The sequence below is a fragment of the Panulirus ornatus genome, chromosome 11 (assembly GCF_036320965.1).
Source record: "Panulirus ornatus isolate Po-2019 chromosome 11, ASM3632096v1, whole genome shotgun sequence".
NCBI classification, from domain to species: Eukaryota; Metazoa; Arthropoda; class Malacostraca; order Decapoda; family Palinuridae; genus Panulirus; species Panulirus ornatus.
In genome coordinates, this window is record NC_092234.1 from 13605839 (window position 1) to 13623597 (window position 17759).

General features: G+C 49.0%; 1 protein-coding gene across 2 annotated transcripts in view; it reads right to left on the reverse strand.

The window, feature by feature from the left end:
• Window positions 1–17759, reverse strand: part of LOC139751285 (uncharacterized) — a 282214-nt gene that overhangs the window by 106917 nt on the left and 157538 nt on the right. The gene's annotated exons all lie outside the window — the stretch shown is intronic.

A 17759-nucleotide genomic window follows, 5' to 3' on the forward strand; every position in this document is an offset into this window, starting at 1 on the left:
ATCACTGTTCTCAGACTCGCATTTGTTTGCACCTGAGACGGTCGTAACCAGTGTATGTTACCGACAGTGTTACGTCGGTCACAATGTCACAAAGTGGGACCCACGACCACGAGGGTTTGAAAGCACGGGAGAGCAAAATACTGGCGAACAAAAATAGGAGAAAATTAGTAACTGGTGAAGACAGATGAATGAATAATATATATACATAAAACCGGCGGGGCGGCAATGAATAACTTCGTGAAGGAATAATGTCCATCTTGGCCAGACTTCGAGGAGGACCCAGCCATCTGTGAGTACCGGCCTGGGTCCTGGCGACTGGTGTTGGCTGTCAGGAGGAAGGAACTGGTACATCTTTAAGGCTTCCTCAGTGGCTGGATACCCTCACAGGTCCTTACAGGAGCAATAATGAGATATCCTTTAAGGTTCTTTAGGGTAGAGAAGCACCCGAGATGTAGGGGAGTACAGAGCAGTGCTGTGGGCAGCTGTGGGGGAAGATGCAGAGTGTGGGTAACATGAGTAGGGAAAAAAGAGAGTTTAAACTCCACTTGGAAGTGTTGTCTTCGTGTCGCTGCCAGGCTAGAGGAGGGACGAGCTGCCTGGCTCAGGCCCAGAGAACCACACACAACCTGACGGTGAACTGGAGGAACCATCACACACACACACACACACACACACACACACACACACACACACACACACACACACACACACACACGTGTGCAGGGACCTCCCGGACTGACGGTTCTCGAAGACCAGGAGGAGGAAGTTTACGACACAAGAGTCCCATGTAAACGATTATACTCATATATATATATATATATATATATATATATATATATATATATATATATATATATATATATATATATATATATCAATGATGACACGATAGGCCTACTGTGGGCAGGAGCAGTGTGAAGGAGGGAGGGAGGGAGGGGAGGGGGAGGAGGGAGGGTAGGGGATAGGCCTACCTGGGGTAATGTAAGCCCGGACGTGTGGTCACCAGGCTGGGGCAGGTCAAAGGGGTCACTCTCACTGGTGGAGAGAGAGAGAGAGAGAGAGAGAGAGAGAGAGAGAGAGAGAGAGAGCAGAGAGATTAACAAAAAAAAAGAAATTCTCACTTTTACCCCCACCCCCCAAAAAAAAGAAAAAAAAAATTGAGTTACCCTAAAATCTTGCCCTCACCGTTTTAAGGGCTACGTCTCCGTCCCTCTTTTTAAGTATGGTACTTTGGGTACGTGTTTAGGTATACCTATGCTTTATATCACACTTTAACTGTCGTAGGTTTCTATTAACATCTCTATATATTATTGCTTAATCCCTTTTAAGATGATGGTACGAGCACTGAGCACGACGGTACGACCCTAAAACACGACGGTACGATCCCTCGAGCACGACGGTACGATCCCTCGAGCACGACGGTACGGTCCTTGAACACAACGATACAAACCTTGAAGGTAATGGTTACGACACTACAGGGTACGACAATAAGGCACTTGGGTACGATGGCCTGGCCTCTCCTGGCGATACTACCGTACTCTTCACTTCCGCCGTTAGTCCGGAGCTTCCCATGGCCATATAATATATATATATATATATATATATATATATATATATATATATATATATATATATATATATATATATATCCCTGGGGATAGGGGAGAAAGAATACTTCCCACGTATTCCCTGCGTGTCGTAGAAGGCGACTAAAAGGGGAGGGAGCGGGTGGCTGGAAATCCTCGTTTTTTCTTTTTGATTTTCCAAAAGAAGGAACAGAGAAGGGGGCCAAGTGAGGATAATCCCTCGAAGGCTCTGTCCTCTATTCTTAACGCTAATTCGCTGACGCGGGAAACGGCGAATATGTAAGAATATATATATATATATATATATATATATATATATATATATATATATATATATATATATATATATATATATATATATACACACACACACACACACACACGCAAAGAACAACATTATCTTCCACCTTCATATGAATAATAAAAAAAAGGGCCATTTTAATCTCGCCATTTAGCGTCAAACACCTTCCTCTTCTGGAGACGTTTCGTGAACACTCACCGTCACCATTACTCAGGTCATCACGCACCCGGCACCTTCTGTACACACGAGCCCCAAGGCTTCCCTGCCCTGCCGTGCCCCCTCGCTGCTCGCTCCCTCCCCAGCCCCGCGCCCCACAGTAATCATGGCCTCCGAGACATATGAATCTCTCTCTCTCTCTCTCTCTCTCTCTCTCTCTCTCTCTCTCTCTCTCTCTCTCTCTCTCCGTCAATAAATCCCACCACAGCGAGGTACAACAACTTTCGCTCACGATGTACGAGCCACCCCTCATGCTGGGGTCCAAAGAAAACCTTTAACTGATTATCTATCTTCGAAGACATTACACTCTGTGTATATAGCTAACGATACATGTACGTGGGTGATTCAGACGCTCATAAACGTATCTATTATACACACACACACACACACACACACACACACACACACGAGAACCAATAGAGTAATAAAACGGCATAATTATACAACCAAGTACAACAATGATCATCTAAGTACGACGATTACAGCCACCACCTGCGACCTTGCCAGATGCACAATGATTATCCACATAATGCAACAAGGACTGTCTTTGTGAGAACCAGTCAACACTGTGTTTGTTAATGGTGCTTCATGTGGGCGAGGCGGCCTTCACCAATGTTGGTCGAGCGCTTACATGTATATATATATATATATATATATATATATATATATATATATATATATATATATATATATATATATCAAAATATATATATATCCCTGGGGATAGGGGAGAAAGAATACTTCCCACGTATTCCCTGCGTGTCGTAGAAGGCGACTAAAAGGGAAGGGAGCGGGGGGGCTGGAAATCCTCCCCTCTCTCTTTTTTTTTTTTTAATTTTCCAAAAGAAGGAACAGAGGGGGCCAGGTGAGGATATTCCAAAAAGGCCCAGTCCTCTGTTCTTAACGCTACCTCGCTAACGCGGGAAATGGCGAATAGTTTGAAAAAAAAAAAAATATATATATATATATATATATATATATATATATATATATATATATATATATCCCTGGGGATAGGGGAGAAAGAATACTTCCCACGTATTCCCTGCGTGTCGTAGAAGGCGACTAAAAGGGGGGGGAGCGGGGATCTGGAAATCCTCCCCCTCTTGTTTTTTTTTTTTTTTTAATTTTCCAAAAGAAGGAACATAGAAGGGGGCCAGGTGAGGATATTCCCTCAGAGGCCCAGTCCTCTGTTCTTAACGCTACCTCGCTAACGCGGGAAATGGCGAATAGTTTGAAAGATATATATATATATATATATATATATATATATATATATATATATATATATATATATATATATATATATATGTGTGTGTGTGTGTGTGTGTGTGTGTGTGTGTGTGTGTGTGTGTGTCTCATCCTCTATCCTGGCTAGAGAGGTCCCTCTCCACGCACAAGACCCACACCCGCCCTCCAGCTTGTCTCTTGTTCCGGAGTAGACCAGCTCCTCCTCCCCCCTCATCACCCCTACCTCACCCTCACCACCTTGTGCCAACACGTCGCCATCTCGTACCTGAACAGCACACACACACACACACACACACACACACACGGCTGCCTCACCACAGCAGGACATGAGCCCTCCCACACGTCAGATGGGGGTGGGTTCCTCCACCTCCTGCTGGTGCTGTGGACGAACTGATGGTCCCTTACCTCGACCAGGGCGAGATAAGGGTCGAGCACTAAGGGACATAAGTAGACTCAAACCTATGGCTGGCCTAAGATTGATCAATGTCTCCTAGAGAGAGAGAGAGAGAAGTCTGGGGTGTGGGGTGACTCCCGTCTCTCTCTCTCTCTCTCTCTCTCTCTCTCTCTCTCTCTCTCTCTCTCTCTCTCTCATCTCCTCACCAATTGCCCCTACCCTCTGGATATTCCACCTCACACCCCACACACCCCACACACCCACACCCCCCACATCTTGGGCCCAGCCTTGCATGACAGGGCCGCTGAACAACCCATAACCATATACCCCCCCCCAAAAAAAATAGGTTGTGACTGACAATATAACCTGGGTCGACCAACAGCAAAGCCTGTATAACCACAACCAGAACTTTCAACCAAATCGACCCAGGACGACGTGAAACAACACAGTGACATCCCCGCCCACCATCATGTTATGACCCGTCTGGGGTGAGCGTCGCCCGGAGGGAACTGGCGATCTACGAACACAAGCAAGGTGATCCTGGCGAGGATATATATATATATATATATATATATATATATATATATATATATATATATATATATATATATATATATATATATATACAGCTTCGTCTCTTCGATTGATATTAACTGACTTATTTCTCTCTTGTGTCTCCCCTGATGATGTGATTATTACACGAAAGTGCACTTGGGAACTTATCGTGTTTCTTTTTCCCCGTGGACTCATAGGAAGCTGAAGGACACGACGACTTTCCCTTCCCCGCCCCGGGAAACTTTCCCCTTCATCAGGAGTGCCTGATATATATATATATATATATATATATATATATATATATATATATATATATATATATATATATAGATATATATATATATATAGATAGATAGATAGATAGATAGAGACAGATAGATATACACGTGTTGTCATTATTTCTCCAAAACCATTACAATAAGTTTGCCTTTACTCACCAGAGCATTTTATTCCTAACTAGATCAGGCCAAAGTTGTTTTTTTCCTCTCTCTCTCTCTCCTCGTCGTGTGCGTTCCAGTTTTCCCCTGCAGGAGCTGAAGGAGACGAGGACTTTCCCTTCCCCGCCCAGGGGAACTTTCCCTTTATCAGGAGTGCCTCAGGGGAGCCACAGCCCCGGGGGGATGGGTGACCACACACAGTTCCCTCGGGGGCGGGGCTGACTTTGGGGAGGCAGCTGAGACACAGTCCAAGTTCACCTGCAGGTGGTGGTTGATTGTGGTGGTGGTGGTTGATTGTGGTAGCGGTGGAGACAGCAGCAGCAGCAGGAGGCGGGCACAACCCCCATTCTCCCCGGGGGCACCGCCCTCCTCGCCTTCCCCACACCATCTTCCTGAACGAACACCTTCGACGTCATCCAAAGGGCACCGCGTGAGTCGTCCTCAGCCAGCCTGGATCTCCCGTCCCTCACACCACCACCACCACCACAAGACGGCCGGCAATACGGTGGACTTAAATGAACCCTCAGTGACCACAAGATCTCCTCCACCCACCCGCCCGCCCGCCCACCCCTTACATACACCCTCAGTGACCACAAGGTCTCCTCCACCCAACCACCCGCCCGCCCGCCCACCCACTCCTCCTCCGCCTCACGCAGAAGACGAAACCCTCAAGAAACACTCCAGACGTCGGGTTCTCACAGCCCTCTCGTACACAGCCTGCTCTTCAGCCCCACGACCTGGGCGTCTTCTGTGGCCGCCCTTGACGTCGGACATCGAGGTGACTTCGAGATCCCCGAACTTCATTGAAGTCAGATGCTCTTGCCATCGCTGGCCTTCTCTCCCAAACACCCCCAGCTCTCGGTGATACCCAATCCAGCGTACTAAAAGCCGTAGAATTTCTGCCACGAATTTCAGCAGACTATGCTTACAGAAGCGTTCAGCATGACCCCTTGTGGGTAATCCTGACATGTCATACGGCCTGACTATGCTGATAGCGGCCTTCAGCATACCCCCAGGGTGACATCCCCCCCCCCCTACAGGTCAACCGGCCTGACTCTCTGCTGACAGCGGCCTTTGGCATAAACTCCACACACACACACACACAAAGCCCTGTCCCAGCAAGTCAGCCTTAGGGAGAGTATGCTGACAGAGCTTCCAGCATACCTGGCATACCCCCGCCTGCCTCGCTCGCATACCTCCTCATTTCGCTGCTTTCTTCTCTGACCCCCATCTCCCCAGATCCCTCTCTCCCCAGCCATAAAACTCCCGCCCTCATTTTTTCCCACTCTTTCTCTGACCACGAGAAACACACCACTTGATTTTCATCCTCCTCCTCCTCTCTAAAGCCATTTCAGTATTTCTTGGCTTTAAATTCTTCCCTTAGCTTCCCCCTCTTCCTGGCATACTATCTAACGCATCCTGACCCTGGAACATGGGTCACAGCGAGCGCCCGGCTCACATACCCACCTCAAGCAACACTCATCTTCTCCAGTTCAATATTCAAAGCATGCCCGACACCACTCTCTCTCGATCACCACTCCAACCACCCCACAAATTCCAAGGTATACTCAACATACAAACACTTAAGGTGTTTAAGGAGTCATTTTGTCTCCCTTGCCTTTGCATATGGGTATTACACATGCATTCTCCCACTCGTCATGAAACACCATTTGGACCATGCAAACATCATGTAACGTGACACCTGTCACCCAACTTTACCGACAATCTCAACTGCAATCCCATCCAGTTCTGTCCCCCTCCCCCCACTTATGTCACACTTCATCTTACGCAAGACTTTCACCACCTTCTCTCTTTTCATCATATTGTCCACCGTGACGCGCCGTATGCCACCTCTACAGAGACAAACCACATCCGCTCCCCCCCCCCCCCCTATCACTTAACACATCCACTAGCCCTCCACAAAAATTCTCTTCATATCTGTTTCACCCACTTTGCCTCTTATCATTTTCCAATCTACTCTACTCACAGTCGTCCAATTTTCCTCACTCTATTCACCTCCTCCTAAGACATTTTCTCATTCTCTCGAAAGTTCATTGATACACTCAGCCCATCTCTCATTTGCCCTCCTTTTCCCAGGTCCTCGAACTTTCTCGATCTCTAATGCTTTCTCTTGTACTCCTTCCAAGCATTCGCACTCCTTCCCTGCAGGCACCGTCCGCACTCGATCTCCCCTTTTGCTCTTCCGTTCGCGACTGACTGAACTCCCTAATTCCACCATTCACGGCCCTTCCCCGTGTGATCCACACCCGCTCTCTGCATACCACACATAACACACTACTTCTCTACACACCTCCCATTCCTTTAGCTTTATGTACATTTACTCTCTCTCTCTCTCTCTCTCTCTCTCTCTCTCTCTCTCTCTCTCTCTCTCTCTCGCTTACTCCCATTCATCATTATTTCTTTTTTCTCACACACATGGCATCGTCTCCACCCTTTCCCAAAGCCACTACAGCCCCTGGCACCGAGATCATACGCTCATGGCAGGATGGAACTGACTGGATTTCTTTTCTCTTTTTTCCTTGGCACCAGGACGCTGACAACGCTTCAGTGACGCAACGGAAACATTTTCCTGAGCACAGAGCAGAGGAGGAGGAAGAGTGAGCAGGGTAACATATGTGAGTGATCGAAGAGAAACGCGTTTCCGACAGCACGAACTTACCCTAGTGAAAATGGAGTGATAAATTCTATGAATCCTATAACTGATAATTCCATTGATCAACTGAGCCGTCCTATAAAACATATAGAAATAAAAATCGCTACGTATTTACTCTGGTGCCAGAAATTATCATCCTAATTTACGAGACACAAAAATTCAAAATTCTTCAAAAATGAAATCCTTTTTAATCCAGCTACTGTGCGACGATCTAATGATAAAAAAAAAAGATATTCTTTTAGGTATTGGATGACGATAAATTAAGCCCTTGACATCTACGTTCGTCATGAGCAACATGCGCAAACGTTCGTCATGAGCAACATGCGCAAACGTTCGTCATGAGCAACATGCGCAAACGTTCGTCATGAGCAACATGCGCAAAACGTTCGTCATGAGCAACATGCGCAAAACGTTCGTCATGAGCAACATGCGCAAACGTTCGCCATGAGCAACATGCGCAAAACGTTCATTCACGTCTGCAATCGCATACTGTGCGGCCATTCAGCGAGGATGACCTCCCCCTTTCAACACAGCGCGAGACCTCGTTTCACAATGGCTAGAGAGAGAGAGAGAGAGAGAGAGAGAGAGAGAGAGAGAGAGAGAGAGAGAGAGAGAGAGAGAGAGAGATGGTAATCCCTGGGCAGGGATGTGGTAAGAGAGTGGTGGACACTGGCCCTCCACGACCCCGACCATCATCAAATGCACCAGGGACACATGCGCATAATGACCCCATCCACCCATCTACACTCCCATCTCGCCCCATCACAGTCCTCAACTAACCATCTCACCCCATCACAGTCCTCAACTAGCCATCTCGCCCCATCACAGTCCTCAACTACCCATCTCGCCCCATCACAGTCCTCAACTAACCATCTCGCCCCATCACAGTCCTCAACTAACCATCTCGCCCCATCACAGTCCTCAACTAACCATCTCGCCCCATCACAGTCCTCAACCAACCATCTCGCCCCATCACAGTCCTTAACCAACCATCTCGCCCCATCACAGTCCTCAACCAACCATCTCGCCCCATCACAGTCCTTAACTAACCATCTCGCCCCATCACAGTCCTCAACCAACCATCTCGCCCCATCACAGTCCTTAACCAACCATCTCGCCCCATCACAGTCCTCAACTAACCATCTCGCCCCATCACAGTCCTCAACTAACCATCTCGCCCCATCACAGTCCTCAAGTACCCATCTCGCCCCATCACAGTCTTCAGCTAACCATCTCGCCCCATCACAGTCCTTAACCAACCATCTCGCCCCATCACAGTCCTCAACTAACCATCTCGCCCCATCACAGTCCTCAACTAACCATCTCGCCCCATCACAGTCCTCAACTACCCATCTCGCCCCATCACAGTCCTCAACCAACCATCTCGCCCCATCACAGTCCTCAACTAACCATCTCGCCCCATCACAGTCCTCAACTAACCATCTCGCCCCATCACAGTCCTCAACTAACCATCTCGCCCCATCACAGTCCTCAACTAACCATCTCGCCCCATCACAGTCCTCAACTAACCATCTCGCCCCATCACAGTCCTCAACTAACCATCTCGCCCCATCACAGTCCTCAACTACCCATCTCGCCCCATCACAGTCCTCAACCAACCATCTCGCCCCATCACAGTCCTCAACTAACCATCTCGCCCCCATCACAGTCCTCAACTAACCATCTCGCCCCATCACAGTCCTCAACTACCCATCTCGCCCCATCACAGTCCTCAACTACCCATCTCGCCCCATCACAGTCTTCAGCTAACCATCTCGCCCCATCAGAATCCTTAACTAACCATCTCGCCCCATCACAGTCCTTAACCAACCATCTCGCCCCATCACAGTCCTTAACTAACTAACTGTACGGGGGTAATGATCGAGACTGTAACGACCCTGTTAGGCTTGAACGAAATCTCCCACCAGATGATCCGGGCTTACCACAAGGGGAGTGAGTGGGTGAGTGGGAGGTGGGTGGGTGCGAGAGGGGAATGTTTAACCCCCCCCTCACATCATCCCCCCTTCATCCCCCTTCGTGGTAATCCCTTTACCAGAATGAGACAGAAGAGGATTTCAAAGCATCTAACTCCACAAGCCCTTGCCAGCCCGGCCCCTACAGGCATGGTGAAACAAGGTGATTGCCCTAGAAAAAAAATAAATAAATATAGTCTGTCTTGCAAAAAAAAAAACCAGAAAAAAACATTAAACTGGTTTGTCAGCTGCGGTGCTCCAGCTGTCAACACTACGGGTCACAAGTGAGTGAGTGAGTGTGTGGGGAAACGTTATATTCCAGCTGGTCAACAGCGGGAATGCAGCTGTCAAAACACAATGTTCATAACGGGGTGTGTGTGTGTGTGTGTGTGTGTGTGTGTGTGTGTGTGTGTGTGTGTGTGTGTGTGTGTGTGTGTGTGTGTGTGTGTGTGTGTGTGTGTGTGTGTGTGTGTGTGTGTGTGTGTGTGTGTGTGTCAAGATGTGTACTCTTGCTGATGGAAAAAAAAAATGATACATGAAGATCGCTGTCAAAATTAACCTAGCAAGACAGAGTCCACACATTAGACTAGTACAACTAACATGAAAAAATAACCTTGATTTCAACAGCGTTTCTTATTTTTTTTTTAATCTGTCAAAACGCCCACAACGGTGCTGAAGAAAAGCATTTTTTTCCCTTAAAATAATTATTTGTACTTAGGAAAATGAACAAGATAATTTTCTGGTTAAATATCTTTCGCTAACTATCAATAATATCATTCTATCAGTTAAACAAATTAACATGGCTGTAATTTATAAACAAAACTTAACTCTCGTTGTCAAAAACACTTCTCTTGTTATCAAAAACTTGACACAGGTTATCTTTAAAAACTCACACGCAATTTGGAACACCAAAACAGCAAAAAAAAAAAAAAGAGAAAAAAAAAAGCCTAGGGACAAAATAATATCCACATGATCCAAAAAATTATCTTGGCGAAAGAGAAGGAAAGAAAAAATGATATGTAACGGTCCAACAAGCATTAAACAACCACCCAGTACAACTCCATCTCGAACTGCACCACAGACATACACACACACACATACCCAGCGGGAAACACGCTCCCCAGACATGACAGGTTACACTTTCTCGGTCCACGTCCTGTGTGGACACAGTCCATCATGACAGTCACAGTGTCGGCATGTCACAATGTCCTGGGAGACCGAGAGCCAACTGCCACACTGGACCACGCAACCACAACATTACCACACTTCTAGACCTGGGGTTTCTGACAGGCAGGCGTGGCTAACTTCCTGGGCGCTGCAGAAGTCTCACTGAAGGGGGGGTATGGATATATATGTAATATGGACGTACGTGGTGTAGCAGCTAACGTTGCTGACTATGACCCATTCACGGGTTGTTCAGGGTCGAGTGCATAGGTTCGAATCCTACTTGCGCCAGTTGGTCCACAGTCAACCCAACTGTTCATCCTCCCCTAGGGGGTTGGTTGACATAATAGGTACCTGGCTTAGCCTAGTATCTATCTACCTCTCTCTCTCTCTCTCTCTCTCTCTCTCTCTCTCTATATATATATATATATATATATATATATATATATATATATATATATATATATACATATATATATATTTTTTTTTTATACTAATCGCCATTTCCCGCATTAGCGAGGTAGCGTTAAGAACAGAGGATGAGGACTGGGCCTTTGAGGGAATATCCTCACCTGGCCCCTTTCTCTGTTTCTTCTTTTGGAAAAAAAAAAAAAAATGAAGGGAGGATTTCCAGCCTCCCGCTCCCTTCCCTTTTAGTCGCCTTCTACGACATGCAGGGAATACGTGGGAAGTATTCTTTCTCCCCTATCCCCAGGGATAATATATATATATATATATATATATATATATATATATATATATATATATATATATATATATATATATATACGAAAGAAAAAAAAGAAATATATATATGTAATTTTTTTAACTATTCGCCATTTCCCGCATTAGCGAGGTAGCGTTAAGAAACAGAGGACTGAACTTTGAGGGAATATCTTCACTTGGGCCCCTTCTCTGTTCCTTATTTTGGAAATTTAAAAAACGAGAGGGGAGGATTTCGAGCCCCCCGCTCCCTCCCTTTTTAGTCGCCTTCTACGACACGCAGGGAATACGTGGGAAGTATTCTTTCTCCCCTATCCCCAGGGATAATATATATATATATATATATATATATATATATATATATATATATATATATATATATATATATATATATAACATTACGTTGGCTGGGAGAAACCTAACCTTGCCCTTCGCCGTTCAGACTCAGTCATGATGTATATAGCAATTTACTGCGGGGCAAAAAAAAAAAAAAGAAAAAAAAAAGAAAAAAAAAGAAAAAAACATTTTTCCCGTCGAAATTCTTTTAATGCAGCAGCTTATCTCTCTCTCTCTCTCTCTCTCTCTCTCTCTCTCTCTCTCTCTCTCTCTCTCTCTCTCTCTCTCTTCCAACGCACGCCTGACCCAGATGAGGAAGTGGGTTCCCACAGTGACCTCCACACACACACACCTGGAGTGTACTACCCTCAGGTGTGTATCTACACCTACTACACCTGGTGTGTCAGCAGTGTAGCGCCAATCGATGGTCTGTGTACGTCTCGTGTGTGAAAATATATGACGTCTGTTAAACCCCGTTATGGAAAATAGTGCGATCTTTAAGAACGACGGTACGACCCTTGAATATGAAGGTACGACCCTTGAGCACGACGGTACGACCCTTGAATATGAAGGTACGACCCTTGAACACGACGGTATGACCCTTGAATATGAAGGTACGACCCTTGAACACGACGGTATGACCCTTGAATATGAAAGTACGACCCTTGAACACGACGGTACGACCCGTGAACACGACGGTACGACCCTTGAACACGACGGTACGGGTCTTTGACATGACCCTAAGGCAGTTGGCATCAAAGGCCATACACGTCGTGCTCCCAAAAGACTCGTACGGTCGTGTGTGCTCTCAAGGGCCTTACAGTCGTGCTCATGCATCGTGCCGTCGTGCGCAAGGGTCGTTCCGTCGTGCCCCGCGCAGCCCCCTCCTCTCCTCCCCCCCCCTCTCCAACCCCCCCTTTCACTTGACCAGCATCGTCCCAGACCATATATTAGGCGGGGGGGGGAAGGTGGAAGTGGGGGGGGGCTTGGCACTGTGCCACACACACACACACACACACACACACACGACCAGTCGCTCAGACCAGTACTGCTCATCTGCCACAACCTGGCACACATCTTCCCTCCCCACCACCATGCAACCACCAAGCTGTACCTGCCTGCGGTACGACGGTACTGCCCCTGCGTGCGACGGTACGACGGTATCGCTCCTGAGTGCGACGGTACTGCCCCCTGTGCGCGACGGTACGACGGTACTGCCCCTGTGCGCGACGGTACGACGGTACTGCCCCTGTGCGCGACGGTACTGCCCCTGTGCGCGACGGTACGACGGTACTGCCCCTGAGTGCGACGGTACGACGGTACTGCCCCTGCGCGCGACGGTACGACGGTACTGCCCCTGTGCGCGACGGTACGACGGTACTGCCCCTGCGCGCGACGGTACGACGGTACTGCCCCTGCGCGCGACGGTACGACGGTACTGCCCCTGTGCGCGACGGTACGACGGTACTGCCCGAGTGCGACGGTACGACGGTACTGCCCCTGTGCGCGACGGTACGACGGTACTGCCCCTGCGCGCGATGGTATGACGGTACTGCCCCTGAGTGCGACGGTACGACGGTACTGCCCCTGCGCGCGACGGTACGACGGTACTGCCCCTGTGCGCGACGGTACGACGGTACTGCCCCTGCGCGCGACGGTACGACGGTACTGCCCCTGTGCGCGACGGTACGACGGCACTGCCCCTGTGCGCGACGGTACGACGACAGTCAGGTGTATAGATGGAATGACCTCTGACCTCTGCCACGACAACACCTCCCCCCCTCCCCCCCACGAACTATAGGATGCGCAAACGAGCTGCGCAGTCGCCACTACACGATCCGAACTTGCTCGTTTTTTCACTGCCTGCTTCTGGGGAGAGAGAGAGAGAGAGAGAGAGAGAGAGAGAGAGAGAGAGAGAGAGAGAGAGAGAGAGAGAGAGAGAGAGAGAGAGGCATGGTACACAGGGTATGGGGGGTACAGTACGGTACAGCAGCAGCGGTACATGAGGGTTAACACAGGTGGCGAGGTACACGGGGTTGCCGATACACGGGGTCAAGTACACGGGGCACGTGGTCACGACAGATGGGTAAAGAATAGGTTTAGTTTTACAGACTAGACTTGTGAAATAATGAACCAAAGTCAGGATAAAAGTTACGCTCGTTTAACATAACGTTAAACTCTGGTTAAACTCGTTTAATTCGTACCCAACAAGCGAAGGTTTAACGACCGTTAGGCCCGTTAATCTCCTAGACTCTAGGCTAGGCTAGGGATGCACTACTGGCTAGGTTAAGCTAGGCTGGCTAGGTTCACAATGGACACAAGAGAAGGTGACCCGGGCATGTGGCAGCTAACGGTGTCATGCGCACATGCGCTGGGAATTATCGTACCCGGCAACTCCCAGGAGGGTATTATCGTACGCCGCCACCTGAAGAATAACAATGAGTTTTCTCTCTATTAACAAAAGTCTCTCGCTGTATCTATCTCCTAACAAGAGTCTCTCGCTGTCTTTATCTCCTCACAAGAGTCTCTCGCTGTCTCTATCTCCTAACAAAAGTCTCTCGCTGTATTTATCTCTTAACAAAAGTCTCTCGCTGTCTCTATCTCTTAACAAGAGCCTCTCGCTGTATTTATCTCTTAACAAAAGTCTCTCGCTGTCTCTATCTCTTAACAAGAGTCTCTCGCTGTCTCTATCTCCTAACGAAAGTCTCTCGCTGTCTCTATCTCCTAACGAAAGTCTCTCGCTGTCTCTATCTCTTAACAAGTCTCTCGCTGTCTCTATCTCTTAACAAGAGTCTCTCGCTGTCTCTATCTCCTAACGAAAGTCTCTCGCTGTCTCTATCTCCTAACGAAAGTCTCTCGCTGTCTCTATCTCCTAACGAAGAGCCTCTCGCTGTCTCTATCTCTTAACAAGAGCCTCTCGCTGTCTCTATCTCCTAACAAGAGTCTCTCGCTGTCTCTATCTCCTAACGAAAGTCTCTCGCTGTCTCTATCTCTTAACAAGAGTCTCTCGCTGTCTCTGTCTCTTAACAAGAGTCTCTCGCTGTCTCTATCTATTAACAAGAGTCTCTCGCTGTCTCTATCTCTTAACAAAAGTCTCTCGCTGTCTCTATCTCTTAACAAGAGCCTCTCGCTGTCTCTGTCTCGTGACGTCTCCCAGCGGACCGCACTGAGATCCTAATCGGATTAACTTCGTTTTCTACCAATAGATAATAAAAGCCATTTAGTTAAATTGGTTATTCTTAACGTATTCATTTAGTTTTCTAAAGAAAACTGCTTATTTCGTATTACACAGTTATATAAACGATAAAGGATAAAATCATTATGATAATGTGTGGTCCACCTAGTGAAGGTGGACAACACGGGGGTGTACCACCACCTAGTGTGTGTGGAGAACACGAGGGGTGTATAACCACTTAGTGCAGGTGGAGAACACGAGGGGTGTATAACCACTTAGTGCAGGTGGAGAACACGGGGATGTACTAACACCTAGTTTAGATGGAGAACACGGGGGTGTATCACCACCTAGTGTAGGTGGAGAACACGGGGTGTATCACCACCTAGTGTAGGTGGAGAACACGGGGTGTATCACCACCTAGTGTAGGTGGAGAACACGGGGTGTATCACCACCTAGTGTAGGTGGAGAACACGGGGTGTATCACCACCTAGTGTAGGTGGAGAACACGGGGTGTATCACCACCTAGTGTAGGTGGAGAACACGGGGTGTATCACCACCTAGTGTAGGTGGAGAACACGGGGTGTATCACCACCTAGTGTAGGTGGAGAACACGGGGGGTGTATCATCACCTAGTGTAGGTGGAGAACACGGGGTGTATCACCACTTAGTGTAGGTGAAGAACACGGGGTGTATCACCACCTAGTGTAGGTGGAGAACACGGGGTTCGTCAGTACAAGGATCTTCCACCGGCCATATGGTGTGTCTTCCGGAGCTGCTCCTGCCACCTGTTGTGGGGCCACACCTCACCTGTTGTGGGGCCACACCCCACCTGTTGTGGGGCCACACCTCACCTGTTGTGGGGCCACACCCCACCTGTTGTGGGGCCACACCCCACCTGTTGTGGAGCCACACCCCACCTGTTGTGGAGCCACACCTCACCTGTTGTGGGGCCACACACCACCTGTTGTGGGGCCACACCCCACCTGTTGTGGGGCCACACCCCACCTGTTGTGGGGCCACACCTCACCTGTTGTGGGGCCACACCCCACTTGTGGAGCCACACCTTACCTGTTGTGGGGCCACATCCCACTTGTTGTGGAGCCACACCTCACCTGTTGTGGGGCCACACCCCACCTGTTGTGGGGCCACACCCCACCTGTTGTGGGGCCACACACCACCTGTTGTGGGGCCACACCCCACCTGTTGTGGGGCCACACCCCACCTGTTGTGGGGCCACACCTCACCTGTTGTGGGGCCACACCCCACTTGTGGAGCCACACCTTACCTGTTGTGGGGCCACATCCCACTTGTTGTGGAGCCACACCTCACCTGTTGTGGGGCCACACCTCACCTGTTGTGGGGCCACACCCCACCTGTTGTGGGGCCACACCCCACCTGTTGTGGGGCCATACCCCACCTGTTGTGGGGCCATACCCCACCTGTTGTGGAGCCACACCCCACCTGTTGTGGGGCCACACCCCACCTGTTGTGGGGCCACACCCCACCTGTTGTGGGGCCACACCCCACCTGTTGTGGGGCCACACCCCACCTGTTGTGGAGCCACACCCCACCTGTTGTGGGGCCACACCCCACCTGTTGTGGGGCCACACCCCACCTGTTGTGGGGCCACACCCCACCTGTTGTGGGGCCACACCCCACCTGTTGTGGAGCCACACCCCACCTGTTGTGGGGCCACACCCCACCTGTTGTGGGGCCACACACCACCTGTTGTGGGGCCACACCCCACCTGTTGTGGGGCCACACCTCACCTGTTGTGGGGCCACACCCCACTTGTGGAGCCACACCTTACCTGTTGTGGGGCCACATCCCACTTGTTGTGGAGCCACACCTCACCTGTTGTGGGGCCACACCTCACCTGTTGTGGAACCACACCCCACATGTTGTGGAGCCACACCCCACCTGTTGTGGGGCCACACCCCACCTGTTGTGGGGCCACACCCCACCTGTTTCGCTGGCTGCAGAGATGGCATGGGTGGGGGGGAGGGTGGGGGAGGGTGGAGATAACAGAGGAAGGGGAAGAGACACGAGAGAGAGAGAGAGAGAGAGAGAGAGAGAGAGGGAGAGAGGGAGAGAGAGAGAGAGAGAGAGAGAGAGAGAGAGAGAGAGAGAGAGGAGAGAGAGAGAGAGAGAGAGAGAGAGAGAGAGAGAGAGAGAGAGAGAGAGAGAGAGAGAGAGAGAGAGGGGAGAGGTAAGGGGGTGAGTGGATGGTTATAATGCCTTCTAGAATCCGCTCTCTACCTGTAACTAGCGTGACCCACTCAGTAACGATGTCATGTCACGCAGTAACACAGACGTGAGCCTTATCCGTGACGCGCGACTCCTTAAGTGACACAAGTGTGACCTCTTCAGTAACACAGTGACATGACCCCTTCAGTAACACTAGTGTGACCTCTTCAGTAACACTGTGACATGACCCCTTCAGTAACACTAGTGTGACCTCTTCAGTAACACTGTGACATGACCCCTTCAGTAACACTAGTGTGACCTCTTCAGTAACACTGTGACATGACCCCTTCAGTAACACTAGTGTGACGTCTTCAGTAACACTGTGACATGACCCCTTCAGTAACACTAGTGTGACGTCTTCAGTAACACTGTGACATGACCCCTTCAGTAACACTAGCGTGACGTCTTCAGTAACACTGTAACATGACCCCTTCAGTAACACTAGTGTGACCTCTTCAGTAACACTGTGACATGACCCCTTCAGTAACACTAGTGTGACCTCTTCAGTAACACTGTGACATGACCCCTTCAGTAACACTAGTGTGACCTCTTCAGTAACACTGTAACATGACCCCTTCAGTAACACTAGTGTGACCTCTTCAGTAACACTGTGACATGACCCCTTCAGTAACACTAGTGTGACGTCTTCAGTAACACTGTAACATGACCCCTTCAGTAACACAGTGTACACCTGACGTAACCACTCCAGTGCCTTACGATGACGCTC